A 15,810-nucleotide genomic window follows, 5' to 3' on the forward strand; every position below is an offset into this window, starting at 1 on the left:
ATTTACACAATAACGCATTTTAAGATGCCGTCCATCCAAATATTTTACGGCAACTCAATTTGCTCCACCAGAAAAAAAAAGACCAGCACTTGTTGAGTGAAGGCATGTCATGCACTAGGATATTTTAACATTCGTTTTTGATTTGCCCCTAACAATAAAACACACTTTGTAGGTCAGGCGAGCAAATCGAGCTACGGAGTGCGCCGATTAAAGTTTCAGTCGCAGTGATCGGAAAGGAATGGGCTTAACATTCTTCCAAAAATAGGCGAAGGGTGAAAGAATCAGATTTGGTGATTCGTTTTAAAAGATTGACTTTATCATGCGATTCTCTAAAAAGTATGTGACAATAGTTAAAGGTGCACATTATAAGACCTGCATATCTTGACACACTTTGAGTAAAAAAAAACGTGTAGTTTTACTGAGCAATGACGCAACTTTTCTCAAAACAGAACAAAAAGGAATGCCTTGAAAGGTCCACAATTTGCCGTCTGAACAAACGGGTCAAGTCATTTGATAAAACCTAGATCCAACTCTGTCATGTAAATACATATATACAGTAGTCTACATCGTGAATAGTATCCTCAATAAATACGGTAAAGAACCCAAGAAAGTTTACTGATTATGTAAGTGTTCCTTTTCTTTGACTGTATAAACCTTTAAACTCAGTTCACTTTTACATAGATGCATTCTGTAATGCTGGGTTGTTGCATGGATGAAGGAAATATAAAAATAAATGTGAATAATATTGAATAGGATTTAATTTTTTTTTTCATGAATCAGACAACATTGTGAAAAAGCTACACAATCTTTAGCAACAGATTATGCATATACTCACATTTCTACTTGTGTTTTCAATTTCAATATCCACTTGACAGCTTGTCACCAGATAGACGACACTTTTTCCTCCAAATATTTTGAGTGTTAAACTCCAACAGAAAGGTTCATAGTCACAAAAGTTCCTGTATATTATTATAGATAAAGCTGCTCCTTGACTTGGCGTTCAAAATGTCCCCAGCCTGCCACACGCAGGATAAAATTGTTTTATATATTGGACAGTAGTTTCGTCCTTGTGTGTAAATTATCTCATAAGCGACGGCACACTATTGGACAGCACGCAGTCATCAAGGAAATGTCAGTCAATTGTGTTCCAGCACAGTGTACCAATATTCATCAGCGAGTCCAGTAGTTCAGAATCCACAGCTGTGACTGAAGGGAATGTGTTCCCTGATCGTGGTGATCAGCTACCACGATTATTGTGAAGTTCTCTCTCCTTCACAATATGTCAAAGCCTCCTCACGGCAGCACAGCAACGCACATGACAAAAAATATGATGAACAAATTTCTATAAGTGCATCATCCAAGATTTAAATCACAAGAAAATCTACAGAGTACATCTCTCCCTTGTCAGATCAAACCTCTCATGGAGACAAAACAAAAATCTTTTCTGTATCCACCTCTCAAAACCTGCCACCAAGCATCACAGAGCCTCACAGAATGAAGAGCTATCCTGACACCGTCTGACACCGACATGACAATTCCCTCTGAAACCAATTAGTTACGTAAATCACGATTAAAATCTTACCGTGAAATAAAAAAAACATTACTCACTGTTCTTATCAACTCACAGCTAAAATCCGGCTCCTAAACTTTCCATGGATTATGAAGCTTTCCTGACAGATGTGAAGTTTAACCTCCAATAAATTAACCGGGCTTCATTTTTCGTTTCCCCCTCTTCTCAAATTGAGATCCAAGGATGAGGGAACTTGTTAGCAGGTAATGTTGACTGACTGCCAGAGTGAAATGACTGTCTCCCTGCAAGGCTTTGTTGGCATATGAGAGGAGTCTACGATGAGACAGTCGAACAGCTACTCCTACCACATACGGTCTACAACAGACAGTCAGGCCGGCCTATCCTGATGCATTCCCAATGCACTTATACGCAGAGAAACAGCCAATGCTGTGGCCATCCGAAAAAAAAAATATGTTTACCGCATGGGTCAACTGAATTATCTCGTATTTTTGTTTCCACCTTAAGTGAAGAAAACTATAGCATAACACATGCAAGGCAATGCAAGGCAATCTGTTGCTTCTGACAACTGTATTACATTCACCAATAAACTCGTCCCTTATGATAACTTTATTAAGTTCACCCGTAAAATGTACTCTGATAACTTTATCACATTCGCCCGTGACCCGTAAACTCGTTCCTTCTTTAAGTTCACCTGTAAACTATAGTTACTCTCAATAACGTAGTTAAATTCACCCGTGACCTTCTTCTGATAATATTCACCCGTAATAGTTACTTCTGAAAACATCCATCCGTTAACTAGTTACTTCTGATAACATTCACCCGTAAACTAGTTACTTCTGCTAACATTCACCCGTAAACTAGTCGATAACAATCACCCATAAACTAGTTACTTCTGAAAACATTCATCCGTTAACTATTTACTTATGGTAACATTCAACCGTAAACTAGTTACTTCTAATAACATTCACCCGTAAACCAGTCGGTAACATTAAGCCATAAACTAGTTACTTCTGAAAACATTCATCCGTTAATTAGTTACTTCTGGTAACATTCACCCGTAAACTATATAGTTACTACACTGATAACATAGTTATTTAAATGAAAGAGAGGGAGCTGTTTTGCGAATTCTTCTGTGAATTATTGTAGTCAGGAGGACATCATTTTCAACTGAAGCTCCCATAACATTGTGTGAAACATAGCACACTTACAATTTACATAAAATCAACTCATTATAATAAACATGTCCGTCATTTGTACGTCTCCACAGCGACCTAATAAAAAATAAAATGCACAAAGCAACAGGCCGGCGGAAAGAACAAATGAGAATAACTCGAGCGAATGATGTCTTTTGTCAAGGATGGTAATTACTTGGTTATTATTATACTGATTGTGTCTGATTGAAGGATTATACAAACAAGTCATACAATGAGGAAGGATGGCTCGCGGTACAAGGCTATCTAAATGTCCATGATTGTATAATGTGGTTTTAGGTTTTGGTTTTTTTTCTTCGCTTTAATTTTTTATTTATTTGATTTATTTACTGTTATTTGTATTTATTTATTATGTTTTTATTTTATGTATTTATATATTTATTTATTTATTTATTTATTTATTATTTTTGTTATTTAATCATTGTTATTATTATTATTATTATTATTATTATTATTATTATTATTATTATTATTATTATTATTATTATTATTATTATTATTATTATTATTATTATTATTATTATTATTATTATTATTATTATTATTATTATTATTATTATTATTATTATTATTATTATTTTTTTTTTTTTTTTTTTTGGGGGGGGGGGGGACACGACACACACTCTGCTATGCCAGACAAGAAACGCTTACATTTCTGTTGTTGTCGACGTATACATCGTGAAGCTTTAAAGATTTACATTGGTTTTATATTCCTTTGATACTTCCAAGGACGCAATTATAGGCAAACTTTGCCATCAACGCTGCGACTATTTCCAGCACTTTCCGTTTACAAGATTAGCTGGGATCGATTTCACAAAGATAGTCCTAACTTAGGACTAGTCCTAGGACTATTTATGAGTTATTAAAACCTTCAGACTATCCTTTTTGAAACATAAATCTCTTAGATCTGCTTGGCAAATTTCTCTGCTTATCAGAAAAATGGCGGGACACTTGCACAATAAATTTAGGCCCAAATACACAACATTGGCAGGTATACCTTCTGCTATAAGCAAAATAAGTTCTGTGTTTTACCAGCTTTCATGACATTAGCAGTAGCACTGGAGCCAAATAACCACTTAACGGCATTATATTAATGGGTTAATTTTATTACTCATCAGGGAAAACCAATAATTAAAACTCAATAATTCCATTGTACTCCATTCAATCTAATTTTGGAATAACAGTTTAAAGTTAATTGGTTTTGCAGAATAACAGTTTAAGTTAATTGGTTTTGTGACACATATTTCATCTTGCCAGGAATCATTGAAATGTTATCAACGGTCACCATGGGTACAAAACTAAGATGATCAATTCTAAACCCTCGGGGTAAACGAAACACTGTTGAAAACCATTACCATATTTTTATACAGAATTTGCACTTGCATGTGTTTCTGAACAGTAGTTCCTACAGTAAAATCCGGAACAATATTGTCAACTTTCATAATTATTGAGTGATCATGGCGCGTCCTTCGGTTGATTAGGCCTTTGCTGGTTCTACGAAGAAAACAAATTACGAATTGCTTGGAAATTAGTTGTAAGTTTGACAGCTCTATTAAACATTGGACACAAGTTATTTCCTTTTTATATATTTTTTATTCAGTCCACCATAGAGCTTTCAGTGGGAGAACATCAGCAATGTTTAATGGTCTTTCCAAATGGTTCCGGAAGGAGGGGGTGGGGTGGGGGGGGGGGGACCGCAAACCTTCTTATAGCGGCCTGTGAGTAGGGGAAATATATAGTTAGTTACCCCGTACATCACATGATTGGTATATGATTGGTATATCTGATAAAAAAGTTGCATAAAAAACAGTGCTCATGTTTCGTGTGATCAACCATTTATACATGAAATAACAAATAATATGAATATTGGTGAGTCAGGAGAAATGAGTGAACCGTTCACAATAATTGTCTACGTAAAAACACATGGTCCTGTTGTTGCATTTTAAAGGCTGTTAGGTAGTTTTCTCGAATATGACTTTCATCTCAGAGGGAAATATTCCGCAGAAAAATCTTACCAATTTATTTTTAAAGAGTAGTTCGGATTTCATTGTTATATATTTCGTGATGGATGAAATGTTTATGTTGTTCGCGATGGGCTGAATTTTATAGTTTATACAGATGGTCAACAGTTTTATCTTCGTATGAAAAAAATTGTTCACGAATTTAACTCAACGCGAAATCAGGGCGGGTCATCATTGCGAAGTGGTATGAAACAAATTTGCAATGAAATCTCCAAGAATGGGAAGTCTCAAGGAATGGGGATGAGTATTCCTTGAGATTGTCTTGCCATCTGGGAGGATGTATGTCGGGCGACAATTCCACTCATTCACAATTACTTTGAAGTCGTCATACTCTTCATTTATAATTCACGATTGACAGCAAGAGATGTTTGGGCGGGAAAACAAGGGCAGGTCATCGGGCTGTTGCGTATGTAAATGCTATAACCATCATACAGGCCTTGCTCAAGGATTTGGGTACTTTTTGTGACACAAAACACCATGTCAACAGATTTACATTAAACTAACATCAAGTATTGTTTGAAGCTTTGCATGGTGTTAGGACATGAGATGAAACTACAAATAAATAGTAAACTTGCGGGTACAACCATGTGTGCACATGGTTGTACCCGCAAGTTTACTATTTATTCATAGTTTCTTCTTAAACTTACATCGTTTGAAGATAATGATGGTATAAAACGTACCTTAAAATATTACTACCCGAGGTGCTGTAGTTTTTGTAAAAAAAAAGAACGAAAGTACGTTTTACAAGCTAAAATAATCTTCGTCGTTAGAGACGAACATTATTTTCGATACTTTTTTTTTTACTAATTTCTCAAAAACTACAGCACCTCAGCAAGCAGTACTTGAAGGGAAACTTTCTACTTATCCATAATTATTTTCAAACTGTGAGTTTGATGTAAATCTGTAGACATTGTGTTTTGTGTCCTACAAAAAGTTCAAAGTTTTACCCTTTGAGCTAATAAACCCTCGGTTTAACTTGCCCCTAGGAAGTGTTAGTAGCCCTGATTTGAAACATGTTTGTCATAAATGATCTTTCTGATGCACTGGGGCCAATTTCATAGAGCTGCTTAAGCAAAATATTTGCTTAAGCACGAAAATAGCTCGCTTATTTTACACATGTTACTGGCCAAATTTCATGCCATATACATTGCTTGTGACTGGTATTTAGCTGCTGTTTGCTTAGCATAACAATTGAGTGGATTCTTGGCCGGTAGTCTGATTTTACTACGCAAGGATGATTTTTTGATTGGGCCCTGGTAGCGATCAAGCGACCACAACCACTATAATAGGGAAGGTTACACTAACAAAATTAACATATTTAAAAAATGTATTATTCAGATATAAATGGAAAAATATATGCGAATTTTTAACAAGTATGTTGCATAGTTTTTAGTAGGAGGTGGTGTGAGGCGAGCCCTGGTATAACTCTGTATGTTTGCCAGTAAAACATGGCGGAACGACGAAAAGAATATGTGAGGTATTTGAAGGAATTTTGTACAAAGTTTCATAAAATTCCCGCTCCGGATTTTCGGCGTTATCTCAAAAATGCAACTTTTGAAATGAAATATTCATAGGTTAGTTTCATACTATACGTCTACATGTATGCAGGACTAAAAACAACCAAAGTTCCCCAAAACAGAAAAAAATCTAATTTGCCTTTTAAGAAAACACACGCGTTTGTCAACGTGAACTTCTCCAGGGCTTCATAACTTTGACGGCCACACGGTAGGCTACTAAAAAGGAAGCAAGGACGCCCTTTCCCAGGGTTTTCTATGGGGATTATGTGCACAAAAATGTGGCTTATTATATGGAGTCTTAGGTTTCAACTCCAGGGTACCTCTCTATAAACTATTATTAATCATTCCATGGCCATTAACAACTTATCAAAGGAAGAGGATTTTAACGTCTGCAAAATTTATCTCTTCTTAATTCTTGAAGGTCTTAAGAAGATGTCAGCATACGGAAGCCACTGAAGGAAGCATTACGTAATGCAAGAAAATGTATACAGTATCTAAGACAATCCAAACCATCCAATATTTACTGATCATCCAAATTGACATTATTGAACAAGTTATACCCAGCATGATGTAAACTTAATTATGGTGTTACATAATTGTATATAAGTATGTAAAGATTATTATCCATTTTTATATACCACTGTTTGAGGATAATTTATCTTTTTTTGTTATGTGCAATATATCTTCTCCTTCAACATTGTTTACTAAAAAACCATGGGGAAGGGGAAGGCGGGGCTAAGACCAAATAAATACCCAGTCCTTTTCTGCTTCTCGATTAAACACCAATACTGGTTAATGCGTGAGTAAACTTCATTATGGTGTTATATTATTGTATATTATGTAAATAACCATCTTATATACACTGTATGAGGAAACATTATCCTTCTTGCTGACATGCAAGGAATAAGTTTTTTTCAATAGCGGGGGGGGGGGGGGGGGGGGGGGGGGGGGGAGTCGGGTCTTAGATCAAACAAATAACCAGTCCAGGGTTCTGGTTTTCGATTAAACAGTTTCGATAACATTTCTAGCGACAGACCTGAACAATGTTTTTCCTAATATTGAAAAGAATAAACATTTGCTGCCCCCATATTGGTTTATGATCCCTGTGTACAGTAACAGTAATGGATGCTAGTATTCATTGTACAGAAAGGAACCACTGACTCATTTCCTTCAACCCTCGGTTTGGTAACATTGTGTTGAATGGGAGAAAATCAAGATGGCCGCCCCATTTGCGACTTCTTGTTTGGCCACTATTCAATTATGTACATTGTACCAGAAACAACTCCTTTATTTGATATTCATTTTGCACCTGCTGTTAACTGAAATGTGCTGCTAGAAAGAGGCAAACAGTCGAACTGAATTGTGTACTGCAGGGACTAGTAGTCACACAAACACCAGAACAATGCTATGTGCACTATTTTCATAACTTCATAGAGATGCTTTTAAAGCATAACAAATTGCTAAGCACAACAAAACTATGTATACCAGAACAAAATTACCCGCTATTACAACACAATTTAACGAACACCAATTTATTTAGCATAAAAATATTAAGCAATTGGTCCTGTAATGAATATTCCTAGAAACTGCTCATTATTTGTATTATTATTATTTACTCATTATTTGTTCTCAATAAGTGTCCAGGCAGGCATTTGTTCTCCCGTCCAAACTACTGTCACAAAAATGATGAATGCATGGGCACAAACAACTAATAGTCTTCCACCATTGTTGGCATTATAATTAGAAAATTGTTTGGAATAGCTAATTCAATTTTCTCATTAAGAGAATTAATGAGGCCATGTTCCAAAATGACAGCAATGGCTATGCTACGGCTGTTGCTAAGAGAATGATACGCTTCAATGACTGTCCCTATGACAAACAACACTGGCTGTGCAAATTTGAAAATTTGTGGAAACCATGGATTCCGTTTTACCGGTGAAGATAACAAAATCTTTCAGAAATACACGCGAGACATTCTGATGCAATCGCACACCACGCAAGTAGTGATGCAATAAACCTACAGCTAAAACGCGCGCGTCTGCCTATTCTTCAACACTAGCAGACGCGCTGATTTAGCCAATGCTGTAGCCGAAGTCACCGTTTCGGACATGGCCTAAACCTCTAATGCTGCCACCATCTTAGTCATGTTTCCTGTGTCTAATGAGAAACTGAGAAAGGAACCAGAAAATGTTTTTCTTCCAGCCTCGGTTTGGTTACATTTGTACAGACTGTAGAAAATCAAGATGGCCGCACCATGATAAAGGTCCGTTGGGCCTACTTTGAGGAATATTTTCCTAGAAGTTAACATTTCCAACAGACATTCCTCGTTTCGAAAGACAAACATCATACAGCCACAGTCCACTCATACCTCAAGTTATTAAAGATCTACAGGTATTTCAGGCATTCGCTTGAACTAGGTTTAGAGAGAGAAATACACCAATATTTCTGAGAAAACAGCAGCCCTCTTTTCGCTATGGTTGTTGTCGTTTTGGTTTTGTTCTCAAAACAGGTGTTATGAATGACCTTTTTGATTTGTGACACTAGAAAGTAATTAATTCTTTCTCAAAGCACTTCCAAGTGGGACTGAACATTTGTTTCATTTTTGAAACCAAAAATAGACAGTGATTTTATAGAAAGGTTCTCAAGTGAGCCAGTATAAATTGGGCCGGTGGAATTGGTAAAACATATTTTGGTCAAGAAAAAAATGTAGGACAGGGCAAGTATCTTTAGTCCCAAGAGATGTTAACGACAACACATTATCCATAAAATTCTCAGCTTATAAAACTGCCTCCGGAGCAGATGTAGGCTCTCGGATTGAGCCTTGCATCCAAGATTAAATTACGCATCTTCGTCTGTTCCACTTCTTGGAATAGAATAAACTAGCATGCATTATGTATGATGCATCAAACATGGGGATCAGGTAGTTCATCCATGGGATGAAAGTAATAATTCCATTGGACTATACAGCTTGACGATACAGGAAATACCACTGAACCTTCTGGCCTAGATTTTTTATATTGAAAGTGACATTTGGTGTAACTGCTATGTAAATGAGATTCTGTTTTGGTAATCATTGGTCTGTGCCATGGCTCTGACCAGTGAACCTGAGCACAGAAAACTCTTGCTTAAAAAACATAAATAGGTTAATAGATGTTAAATTTGCATCAGGATAAAGAATACTCATATATAAATACCCATACATACACTGTATTCTCGGTCCTTTCCTAAATCACAGGCATATTAATTACTCGGGTGGGATTCAAACCCACAACCTTTACCATTCTATGATTCTAGAGCAGTGTCATACCAACTAGACCACCGAGATTGCCCGGTAGCTAGAGGCAGTTCGAATCCTATGTTTTAGCAGCGGTTACTGCACTGATTTAATATATGTTAAATTTGCATCAGGATAAAGAATACTCATATATAAATACCCATACATACACTGTATTCTCGGTCCTTTCCTTAATCACAGGCATATTAATTACTCGGGTGGGATTCAAACCCACAACCTTTACCATTCTAGAGCAGTGTCATACCAACTAGACTACCAAGATTGCCCAGTAGCTAGAGGCAGTTCGAATCCTATGTTTTAGCAGCGGTTACTGCACTGATTTATAGATGTTAAATTTGCATCGGGATAAAAAATGATAATTTTGGTTTTACCCATGCACTGTATACTCAGTGTACATTCCGAGTTCTGTGAAAAAAAAAAAAATCACCGGCATATTACTCGGGTTATAAATAGATAAGCAGACAAAATACCATACAGGTACCATTGCTTTATGAAATTGGGCCCAGATTTAAGCTTCTTTTTCCCATATTTAAAGGGTAATTATTGTTTCTATAAAACACTTATTATTTGTTACATTTCATGCAGTTTTCCAACCACTCAAGACAAAAATTCGCTTAGCTGTGATTGATGACACAGCACTCGAGTGAAAACATAAACAATTAGAAATCACAACAAATTGTGCAACTTGTTTCATTTTCTTATCACTGACAGTTTTCTTGAAAACAATTATAAATAAACAAACAACACTCTACTAGTATTAGCAAGATACTTCAGTTGCACACAGATATACTGAAGAGTCTCTCCCCCGCATTTCCATCTTAGAGTTGCTGTTGTAAATGTTAAAGCACTTCATCAAAAAAATACTCTTTGCATAAGTTGATGGTATGTAAGAAAAAAAATCCCACTTGCCTTTTCTTGTCCGACACACAATCAACCGGAAACAAATTGTAGGAATTTATCTTAAACTCTGAGGAGTGGGTGTCAAGTGCCTGTCCATGGTGAAGTCTGTACAGTCAAAGCAACATCATTTAATCCCATACATCTATCTACAACGTACAAGTATGGAAATGATAAAATATAGTATAGTTCACAGGGCTCGCCCTTAACACTAGAACAGCAAACATTGTCTAGTAAAAATTGCTGTAGGCTAACTTCTCAACTTGCCCTGTTGGCTACTTAAAAACTGTGCAACCTACTTGTTTTAAATGCTCATATTTCTTCCAATGGGATGTGAATAATACATTTTTTTAAATGTATTCATTTATTTTTGAGTGTTTGAGTGAACCTTTATTTGCCTACTATACTGGTTGTGATTGCTACCATTAATGCATCAGAAATATACATTTAAAGGCAGTGGACACTATTGGTAATTACTCAAAATAGTTATTAGCATAAAACCTTAATTGGTTACTAGTAATAGGGAGAGGTTGATAGTATAAAACATTGTGAGAAACAGCTCCCTCTGAAGTGATGTAGTTTTCGAGAAAGAAGTAGTTTTCCATGAATTTGATTTTCGAGACCTCAAGTTTAGAACTTGTCTTAAACATAAAAGGTTTAAGAGCAAGGCCTGAGTTAAGTTATAACTCCTGCTCAACTTACAGAGTAAAAACTTGAGAGATATTATTAGTATGAAAGTGTGGCACCAGAAGTTGAAATAGGGGTCATATGCCGGGCCATTGAACTTACTTAATGGTAATATGACATATTAATCTATATGGGGTTCACTGTGCGGTCACCGCATACAGCAACCACATGGTTTCTTTAAAAAGACATTACACCATGTCTTCTTGAATTCAAGTAGTCAATTTTGTTTGTTTTTAATTTGAAAAATACAGGTTCTCGAGTCAATAAGTCACGAGCTGTTTTTTTTAGTGGAATGAGGGCAAAAGGAATACGTCTGGAATTGGTAAGTTTTCAATTTTGATTAGCCTTATAATTTTTGCTGTGGGAGACTTTACTCCGTAAGTTCAGGATATCCCTGGAGATAAATTAGGCAAACAAGAAAAACTACCACAGGGCGTTGAACTGGTCTGGAATATGTTGTGACTATGTCTGCATAAAATGCATAAATTGAAGAATGTTGTCTGGTTTTGCCTGGATCTGTTACTCAGTCGTCAAAACTCTACGCATGCTGTGCTGATCTAGATTCAGAGATGTGGGGGGGGGGGGGGGTGGTTATAGAAAGTTGGCCTAATTCAATCTCAGTGTCCTTCAGGTACACATTTATGGGTTATTTTAGCTGGCATTAAAAATAGATCTGCCTTGCCAAATGACCGTGTAATTCACTTATAGTATCAAAACATTATGGACGAACACTCCGAAAAGGAAATGCCACACTATACCACAAAATGAGCTACTTCAACTTTGTGATGGAGCATGTGGATGAACTTCTTGGTAGCTTTTTTTTTTGGGGGGGGGGGGGTAAACTACATTTTGCACAGTGAATTCCACATTTCATTTAGTCTAATTTTTCTGGTTGTGAAGCCAGATCGTTACACTAGCCATCAACCCTATTGAGAAAGCTTTACATGTGGGGAGGGAAAAACCCCAGAGAAATGTTCCAAGGAAAAACCTAATCCACGTAATGCCCCTGGTGTGATTCGAACTAGGGTCCTAAACATGGAAAGAAAGCAGGAATAAAACCACTACGTCAGCCTGACTGCCTAAACTTAAGTTGTTACAGAAACTAATTTGCATGGTTCAAGAGAGATGCTCTTTGTTGATATGACAGCAATAATCCCATTCTGGATAGTGAGTTTGTGACAATGGATAATTTTAGCAAAAGTTGATTGCTATTGTCACACGGATTTTCAATTAAAACCTTTTAAGAATTTCAATGTTTTCTCGAAATGTTTTCTCGAAACACAGCACTCCCACCCCTCACAAAGGAGAAATTTTACATGGACAAAAGTAAACTTTCCTGACAAGCTGCAAGTATTTTTCTTGGTATTGTGCCCAGAAGAAAAACTGTCACAAACTTTTTGGCTACAGGACTGTAAAAGGTATCAGGCAAAAACTACTAAATAGTCCCATTGTTAGAAGGAAAGAAAAATACCCCCAAAACCCAGTACTTTAGGGAATCCATTTGTTTTGCGATTAGAAACAGGACTGCACACTGTGAAATGCTAGTCCGGACTTTGCAAACCGATCAGTTTCTGGAGTAAATTCCTAAATAAAAAACATTAATACCGAAGAGACGTCTGTGTTTCAAATTACTGTTGATGTTTCCTCGAATGGTGAAATCTAAGAGTTTGAGACTTGAAGCAAAATAGATTGGTTTACTACACCTGGGCCTAATTTAATAGAGTAAAAAAGTAACTAAGCACAACACAATTATGCTTACCAGGATAGGCTTACCAGCCAAATTAGCATGTCATGTGTACAATCTTGGACTGGTATCATGCTTGTTTTTGCTTAGCAGAAATATTGTAAGCACTATTTTTGGCTTGAGCAGCTCTATAAAATTGGGCCTTGCAATACAGGAGGCTTAGAATTATTGGAAGAAATACCCATTGTATCTAATGTACATGTAGCCAAAAGTATCTTTAAAACTTTATGGTACCAAGTAAGTTTTTTAGCTAACAATTATTTTGAGTAAAATAGTGCCCAGTGCCTGTAAATAAATTAAAAAAATAATGTTTTTTTCATTTAATGTCTCACATAGACAAAATATACATCTGTAATCCTGCCACCTCCACAGTACTGCCAAACAGGTTGTTTACAAAAAAATAAACAGAGAGAAGTCTAAGGACTTCATGCGTTTATACCTGAGGGGACGGCATCTCCAGTAATAGAAACGCCCCAGGTACAATAACAAATTAGCTCAATTGGGTACTAACTGCCTTCATAACTGACAAGGGTAACTCAGTTGTAACCACGGTGATAGAAGATCAACAAAGAACATATGGATGATAATACAATAACAACTAGAAAAGCAAGTAGGTTCAAGGATGGGGTAATATTTCCATTTTTTTAGGGGGGGGGGAGAGGCAGTGGCTCTGTCAATTTTCATTTGCGGGAAAGCAGGGCAAAGACATTAAGGGGCTACTTCATGTATCAAACCATTTGTTTGTGCATTTTTGTGTGGGGGTGGGTTGGTGGGGCAAGGCTGGGGGGGGGACACCTTCCTGTCCCCCACCCTCTGGTTGCACCAATGGGGGAGGGGAGGGGTTGGGTTTGGAAGACAGCTACCTGTCAATCTTCTTGCTCTATGATCATAACATAACAATGCTAATGGAATCCAAGGTGTAAGATGCACCAAAAACAAAAAGTACCCAAATTGATTGGCTTATTGGCAAAAAGTTTGGACTCGGACTAGACTTAGAATTTACCCAGATGACTTGTGACTCAAGGGTCGCATGGTTTTTGTTTAACCACAAATAACTTTTATGAAATTTTGGTAAACATATTATTCTCATGTTTATCAGGCATGGAATTTCATCTTTGAGAGGGCAAGGCCATTTTCATTTTGCAAATGGCATTTCTACTGGACAATCTTTAAGGGAAGGTACATGTTTGGTAACTACTCAAAACAAATGTTAACCAAGCATTGGAGAGCTTTTGATAGTATAAAACATGGTGAGAAACGACTCCCTCTGAAGTAACGTAGACTAGCTAGAAGTCTTTTATTCTTATCTGAAAGCACACAATTTCGTCCAACAAGGGTGTTTTTTCTTTCATCATTTTCTTGCAACTTCGATGACCAATTGAGCTCAAATTTTCACAGGCTTGTTATTTTATGCATATGTTGAGATACACCAAGTGAGAAGACTGGTCTTTGACAATTACCAAACGTGTACCTTCCCTTTAAGGTCTAAGGGAAACTTTTGAAGACCAAGACCATAACCAAGACAGGGGCAACAGAGGCCACTGTTGACTCCATGTACTTCCAGGCCTGGGGTTGATTTCAAAAAGCAATCAAATTCATTGCAAGACAAATTGTCAGTATTACCATAGTGACTTGTATTGTGACATCACACTTTACTTAGCAACTGCGATTGTTTTGCAGTTAAGACCAATCTTAACTCTTTGTGAAATTGGCACGTGGTCTATTTTTCATGATGATAATGATAATGATGATGAGGTCCATATCTTTTTTTTTGGTAAAAGGCAGCTATTCAAAGTACATTTCCCTCCAGGTTTAAAAACCAAACCCAAAAGGGCAGCCCCTGAATTTGCCCAATCAGTTTTATTTAATAGGAGACACTGACAAACTGATCACCTGGTGCGGGAAAACAATAAGATACATGTTGGAATTTCAATAAAGAATGGACCTTAATGCCACCTTGTCATCGATGCCAACTAAACCGCATAAATCATCAATTGAAATGTCATCTGTTGGGAAGTTTAAGGTTTTATATTTTTAAAGGCACTGGACACTATTGGTAATTACTCATAATAATTGTTAGCATACAAACTTACTTGGTGCAGACAATAGAGAGCTGTTGATATTATAAAACATTGTGAGAAACGGCTCCCTCTGAAGTAATGTAGTCTTTGAGAAAGCAGTAATTTATTTCTCACTAAAATATTTGAATTGAATTTGGGGTCTCAGCTGAGGTCTCGAATTCAAGGTATCTGAAAGCACACAACTTGTGCGACAAGGGTGTTTTTTCGTCCATTATTCTATCACATCTTTGACGACCAATTGAGTTCAAGTTTTCACAGGTTTGTTATTTTATGCATATGTTGAAATACACCAAGTGAGAAGACTGGTCTTTGACAATTACCAAAGGTGTTCAGTGCCTTTAAACTAAGAGTGCTAGAATTTTTTTGTTTTAAATATTTATTATAACATACTTCGTAGTGGGGTCGGCCTTCCAATGTACTTTTTGCTGCTGGCGTAATGCAATATTGAAACCGTTTATCGAATTTCAGATGTACTTTATGCTGGTTTGGGACAATGTATTGCTCTTGGCTCTTAAAGGGAAGGCTCATTTCAGGGATTAGTTTTTTTTGGAAGAGTAAATTGTTTAAATTCTCTAGTTTTCAATAAACACACCATCTAAAGAAAAAATGTGAAAACAAATCTATTAGATGGCACTGTTTTACAGAGAACAAGAAACTGGTTCTGCTTGTTTGGATAGTGCTCATTTGGATTGTGGCAATAGCGATTTTGGGGGTCTGCGACGTACATTTAACGGACTTGTACATTTCAACAAGAACATTTGGGAAGTAGGTGCAACAAGTATACTATTCCCTGTGGCAGAGGGTAACCACCTAAGCTTATGACCAC

At 36.6% G+C, this 15,810-nt stretch overlaps 1 protein-coding gene across 3 annotated transcripts in view; it reads right to left on the reverse strand.

Moving 5' to 3' along the window:
* LOC139948788 (endoplasmic reticulum membrane-associated RNA degradation protein-like) overlaps positions 1-15,810 on the reverse strand; it is a 41,758-nt gene that overhangs the window by 4,297 nt on the left and 21,651 nt on the right. The window contains exon 18 of one of the 3 annotated variants that reach the window (XM_071947133.1): positions 10,412-10,621. The exons of the other annotated variants lie outside the window; for them this stretch is intronic. The gene's annotated coding sequence lies outside the window, so the exon portion shown is untranslated. Of the gene's footprint in view, positions 1-10,411; positions 10,622-15,810 lie in introns of those variants that run through there. 3 annotated transcript variants of the gene reach the window in all.

The sequence above is a fragment of the Asterias amurensis genome, chromosome 1 (assembly GCF_032118995.1).
Source record: "Asterias amurensis chromosome 1, ASM3211899v1".
Lineage (NCBI taxonomy): Eukaryota > Metazoa > Echinodermata > Asteroidea > Forcipulatida > Asteriidae > Asterias > Asterias amurensis.